The sequence below is a fragment of the Nycticebus coucang genome, chromosome 11 (assembly GCF_027406575.1).
Source record: "Nycticebus coucang isolate mNycCou1 chromosome 11, mNycCou1.pri, whole genome shotgun sequence".
Classification (NCBI taxonomy): Eukaryota; Metazoa; Chordata; class Mammalia; order Primates; family Lorisidae; genus Nycticebus; species Nycticebus coucang.
This window is the reverse complement of record NC_069790.1, coordinates 77129305-77135973: the sequence shown is the minus strand read 5'-3', so window position 1 is coordinate 77135973 and position 6669 is coordinate 77129305. Positions and strand designations below refer to the sequence as shown.

At 41.2% G+C, this 6669-nt stretch overlaps 1 protein-coding gene across 9 annotated transcripts in view; it reads left to right on the top strand.

The window, feature by feature from the left end:
- The window catches only part of SRPK2 (SRSF protein kinase 2), a 256312-nt gene that overhangs the window by 43861 nt on the left and 205782 nt on the right, over positions 1–6669 (top strand). The window lies entirely within an intron of this gene.

Here is a 6669-nt window from a genome sequence, read left to right as displayed (position 1 = left end):
AGGGTCTTGCTTTGTTGCCCAGGCTGATCTTGACCTCCCAAAAAGATGGAATTATAAGTGGGATTACAGGGATTAAAGGCCACCATGCCTGGCCTAGTTTTACTTTTGATATTAATTAATTACTTTGAGACTGTGTGAATATCTGTTCTTGTATTTATCTGGTGATTTTAACATCCCTTGATATTTATTGCCTGAATCAGTTTTTTGCACCTGTGGGTTGCTAATGATTATTGTCTAATTCTTTTTACATTGACTAGTTGTCACTCTTTAAAAAAATGACCTTTTCCACCCCTAAGAGTAGGATGAATCCTTTTTTTGCATGGTGCTGTGTGGCCTAGAACAGTGCTGAATTGGTTGCCTGTATTGGATACCTCCCACTTCCTCTCTGTCCCCTTTCCCATCTGTTGCTGCTCTATTGTTCTGTTTCAGAATCTCCTCCAGGTCTGTCTCAGTCCTTGTGGGTTTCATCTCCTTAAGATACCTACTCTTCCCCTCTCTGTCTTACTATCAAAACTACCTTATCCACAAGCAATTTTGTTATTTTCTTTAGTCTTTCAGATCTCATTGTATTTTAAAAAGAGCTTTCTTGTAAAGTGAGTGCATAAATCAGATGACTAAAAGGCAATATGACTATACAGTGACCACAGGGTGAGATATATAAAGATCCAGGCAGCATGGGAGAAAAAAAAATTAGGGGATGGTTAAAATCAGAGAGCAGCTTGTCCTGTAGATCAGTAATCATGTAAAGTCACATCTTACCCTGGAACTTTGAATTCTAAATTTTATTTACTTATTTTTTTAAAAAAGCTTTTTTCTCCTTTTAAGGAAATGAGTTTCCTTGCTGCTCAGCCGGGCCTTGAACTTCTGGCCTCAAGCAATTCTCCCACCTCAGGCTCCCGAGTAGCTGGGACTATAGTTGTGCATCACTGTACCCAGCCTGAATTTCTACTTTATTAGTTTAGTTTATTATTACTTTTTTTTTTTTTTTTTTTGTAGAGACAGAGTCTTACTTTATGGCCTTCGGTAGAGTGCCGTGGCCTCACACAGCTCACAGCAACCTCCAACTCCTGAGCTTAAGCGATTCTCTTGCCTCAGCCTCCCGAGTAGCTGGGACTACAGGCGCCCGCCACAACGCCCGGCTATTTTTTTGTTGCAGTTTGGCCGGGGCTGGGTTTGAACCCGCCACCCTCGGTATATGGGGCCCGCACCTTACCGACTGAGCCATAGGCGCCACCCAGTTTATTATTACTTTTTAAAGACTGATCTCAGTTCCAGGCTGAGTAGCTGGAACTGTAGTCAAATATTACTGTCTCTGCCTTGAGTTGTTTCTTTCTTTTTTTTTTCTAAAGTTGGTCAAATTTAGCAGTTGAGTGTGTGAGTTATACGCCAACTTTAGTGACACTAATGTTAATAAGTACTGATAACCCATTAGCATTGGACCAGCCCTGAGTTTAAAAAAAGAAAAAACAATTTTTTTTTTTTGCAGTTTTTGGGCGGGGCTGGGCTTGAACCTGCCACCTCTGGCATATGGAGCTGGCACCCTACTCCTTTGAGCCACAGGTACCGCCTGTGGATAAGGACTAGAAACAAAAACATTGTTAAGAACAAATGAATATAAATACATTCGGAAAAGAAATCAGAAATATTAATACATTCGGAAAAGAAAAAGACGATTGCTGCAACGAAATATTGAGCAATAATAATAATAATAATACAAAAAAAGTAACATTCACGTTGGCACTCTGAGGTTCAGTATGGAGTCATCAGTTAACTTCTTTTTTTCCCCCCAAAGTCTCAAAAAATAGGCAACTAATATAGAAGGAACTTTTTTGTGTATAGATTGGCTCATTTGAATTAAGTATCTTCTTTTCTTTCATTTATTCAGCAAGTATAGGGCACCTAGTATAAATGGGTTTTGCTAAGCCCTGGGGCTACAGTAATAAACAGGGAGATTTGGGCCTCACCCTCCACTATCTTGTAATCTGATTGGGGAGTCAGATGGGCAACAGGCACTGCTACGCACCAGACTAGGGTACAAAGTGCCGAGAGAAGTATGGAGGCGTAGGGGAAAAGACTCCTGAGAGGTCAGGATGCTGAGGAGAGCTGCAAAACCAAGGGACTGTTGCAGTGGTTGGCAAACTTCTGTAAAGGAACAGGCAGTAAATGTAGACTTCTCAGTCCCTTTTGGACCCTTCATTCTGCCATGGTAATGTGAAAGCAGCTATGTGTGATGAATGAATGAATGTGCATAACTGTGTTCCAATCAAAACTTCATTTATGAATCCTGAACTCTGAATTAATTTTCAGATGTCATGAAATATTCCATGTGAGTTTTTCCTCTTAACCATTTAAAAATGTAAAAATCAGGGTGAGGCTTGTGGCTCAAAGGAGTAGGGCACCGGCCCTATATGCCTGGGGTGGCGGGTTCAAACCCAACCCTGGCTAAAAATCGCAAAAAAAAAAAAGTAAAAATCATAGTGTAAATGTAAAGATGACAGGCTTGTGGCTGTAATCCTAGCACTGTAGGAGGCTGAGGCTGTTGGATTGTTTGAGCTCAGGAGTTTGAGACCAGCCTGAGCAAGAAGACACCTTCTCTACTAAAAAAATAGAAAAATTAATCAGGGCATTGTGGCAGGCGCCTGTAGTCCCAGCTACCCAGGAGGCTGAGGCAAAATAATTGTTTAAGCCCAAGAGACTGAGGTTGCTGTGAGCTATGATGACGTCATGGCACTCTACCCAGTGTGACAGAGTGACAAAAAAAGATCCTCGTGAGGCATACTGGCTCATGCTTATAACCCCTAGGGGATCACTTGAACCCTAGGGTTACAGTGAGCCATTATGACGCCGCTGCACTCTAGCCCTGGCAGCAGAGTGCGCTGTCTCAAAAATATGAATAAAGATAAGTTTTAATTCACGTGTCATAACAAAAAGAGGTAGCCTGCTGCTTCCAGGAATATGGTGCCAAAATGCCTATTTGGGGGTTGGGGTGTCTTTTGTTTGTACCTTCAACTGTTTACAAAAACACTTGTCATGTGATAGACTTGTCAGTGCATGTATTATGCTTCTCATGGGACAGAAATTTATAGGTTGGATCGAAAATTACAGTATTTCTGTACTTCTAGCTGTTATTTTGAAATGTTCCATTTATGTCCTGGTAATTTGGGACATTGAAAGGATGTTGGGGCTTATGTGGGTGATTAATAAGTAGAGTAAGTGCAGAGAGACTTGACTGACATAATTGATTGTATGTAGAAGGCCTGAGTTGTAATGATAACATGGCTAATTAGTAACTGGTAATGTTGGGCAGATCAGTGCACTTCTGTGAGCCTTCTCTGTAAAAAAAGAAAAAGTAAATTTACAGTTACAGCTCAGGATTGCTGGCAGTAATTGAGAAGATAATGTAATTTAAAGCAACATGAGAAGTTCTTTGTACTAGACTGCAACTTTTATTGCTTCAAGTTTAAAGAAAAAGTCATTATGGCTACCACGTGAAGGGGCAAGAGTGAAATCTTGGTGGCCATGGAGGGTGCTGTTGCAGTAATCTGGGTAGTGGGTTCTGATGGTTTCTTGGCCGGGTCCTCTTAGTGGAGGAGGTAAAATGATCAGTGGAGGATTTATTTTGAAGGGAGAGCTGACTAGATTTAATGATGGGGTGTGAGGTAAGAAGAAAAAAACAGGGATGACATTTTTGGTTTTTTGAGGCTTGAGAAACTAGGAGAAAATGATGCCATTTTTTTTCTTTAATGCCATTTTTTTTTTAATGATGAATTTATTTTTTAAAAATAAGGGTTTTCAGCCTGGTGTGGTGGCTTATGCCTGTAATCCCGGCTCTCTGGGAGGCTGAGGTGGGTGGATTGCTTGAGTTCATGATTTGGAGACCAGCCTGAGCAAAAGGGAGACCCTGTCTCTACTAAAAATAGAAAAACTGAGGTAACCAAGAGTTGGAGGTTGCTGAGTTACGACGCCACGGCACTCTACCCGGGATGACAGCTTGAGACTCTGTCTCCAAAAAAAAAAAAAGGTTCTCAAAAGACCAGGTCCCATTGGAATGGCACATCAGGTAAACTTTACCTTGCTATTTCTGTTTCTTGATTGCTTCATGTGTACAGCATGGCATTTACAGAGGGATTGGCAGGCTACTTGGGCACACGTAAACTAGATCTTGATTTCATCACAGCCTGCGATAATCTCTTGTGACATCTTGTTAAAGAGCTTCAGCGGAAACAGATGTGAAAATATAAGGCCTAGTGCTTGATGGGCACAATCAACGTCAGGAGCGTTTCTCACATTGATAGGTGTCCATTGCTTATTCGTATTGGACACTCATTGGCTAGGTTTCGAGTTATAGATAGTCTAGCCAGCGTGCTTTAAAGGAAAGGTAGTTTGAGTGCTTCAGAAATGTTATTCCTGCTGTGCATGTGTGAGTTGGCATTTCATATCTTGAAAAACTTCATCAGGGGGGCAGCGCCTGTGGCTCAGTCGGTAAGGCGCTGGCCCCATATACGAGGGTGGCGGGTTCAAACCCGGCCCCGGCTGAACTGCAACCAAAAAATAGCTGGGCGTTGTGGCAGGCGCCTGTAGTCCCAGCTGCTCGGGAGGCTGAGGCAAGAGAATCGCTTAAGCCCAGGAGTTGGAGGTTGCTGTGAACTGTGTGATGCCATGGCACTCTACCAAGGGCCATAAAGTGAGACTCTGTCTCTACAAAAAAAAAAAGAAAAACTTCATCAGGTTAAGTTGTTCACACTGTTAACTTGTGTCCATTATAGGAAAGATGGAGTGACATGTCCCCAAATAATTCCTATGGTGTTGAAGATGCAGTATCTTGTCTTCTTGGAAATGTAATTTTTTGTTTTCACTTTGTCCTTAAAATATTGATCCCTTCTGTTCTGTTAGTATGTAGCATTTTGTGTACTTGGATGATGAGTAAAGTATGTAGTTAGTTACTGAGAAGAAAGATTTTGTTTTTTAACATTCTGAACAGTACCAGTATTATGCTTTCATTTGCATTGAGTCAGCCCTGCAAAAGTAATAGACTAACTACAATGTTTCAATATGAAATGTGGTCAGGTGTTTTAGAGAAATTTCTGTATGGTTCTACTTTGAAGTTTGAAATTTAGGAGAAAGTCACTTGCTGCTTGATGTTTTTTAGCATTTATGGTTTTAATACTGACTTGAATATTTGCTTTGGTTCACAAAAGGCACTTTCTTCCTCTTTTTTTTTTTTTTTTTTTTTTTTTTTGAGACAGAGTCTCACTTTGTCTCCTTCAGTAGAGAGCTGTGCTATCACAGCTCACAGCAACCTCAGACTTTCGGGCTTAAGCGATTCTCTTGCGTCAGCCACCCAAGTAGCTAGGACTATAGGTGCCCGCCACTACACCCAGGCTGGTCTCCAGCCGGTGAGCTCAGGCAGTCCACCTGCCTCGGCCTCCCAGAGTGCTAGGATTACAGGCGTGAACCGCTGTGCCTGGCCTTTTTAAAAATTTTGTGAGGAAGTTTTAGAATGTACTTTTCTGTAGTGTTTTTCCCCCTAGCATAAAAATTTCATGTTTATGTAAATGTACATTCTTATTGTTACTTTTGGAGGCTTGGAGGTTGGGAGATTCTAGTGGTTGAGAGGGGACTGTTGAGCTGGGGGGACCGTTGAGCTGGGGAGACCGTTCCTTGGTTAAGGTGGAGATGATGTCTAGAGTAGCTAAGGAAACATTAGTGTAAACTTTTTTTGTTTTAATTGGGGTTAAAGTCACACAACAAGAAATTAAACACTACAAGTGAACAGTCAGTGGCAGTTAGTACATTTGCGATGTTGTGCAATCATCACTTCTGTCTAGCTCCAAAATACTTTATCACTCCTAAAGGAAACTCTGTGCCCATTAAGCTGCCACTCTTCATGCTCCCTGTCCCGGCCGTGGGAACCATTCTGCATTTTGTCTCTGTTGATTTACGACTCTGCATATTTCATGTAAATGCAGTCATGCAGTATACAACCTGTTGTGTCTGGCTTCTTTCACTTAGCATGTTTCGGAGGTTCATTCATGTTATGGCATATATCAGTATTTCATTCCTTTTTATGGCTGAATACTATTCCATGTATGTATATACCACAATTTATTTTAATTTTTTCCCAAAATATTTTAATTAAAAAAATTTTAGAATATTATGGAGGTACAAATGTTTCTGTTACATGAATTGCTTTTGTACAGTTTCAGTCAAAGTTATGAAAGTGTGCCTCTTACCTGGATAGTGTGCATTATACCTATTAGGTGTGAATTTACCTCTTCCCTCTGGCTCACTCCTGTGTGATTGCTTTTGTGGAGTTTTATCGCCAAACCGTGCACGTGGGTGTTGATTGATTAGCTATTATTGTGTAGAGTTAAAGTCTTGTAGTGTTGTCTAAGCTGTTCTCAAACTTCTGGCCTTGAGTGATCCTCCCACCTTGGCCTTGCAAAGTACCAGGACCTCCTTAGCCTCAGTTTTCAGTTCTTTTGGGTATATACCTAGGGATGGTATTGCTTGGTGTGAATTGTATGGTAAATGTCTGTTTAAAATTTTCGAGAAATCACCAGTTTTTTTTGTTTTTATAAAGAGACTGGATCTTCTCTGTGGCCTAGGGCTGGAGTGCCCTGGCGCCGTCTAGCTCACTGTAACGTAGAACTCCTGGGCTCAAGAGAT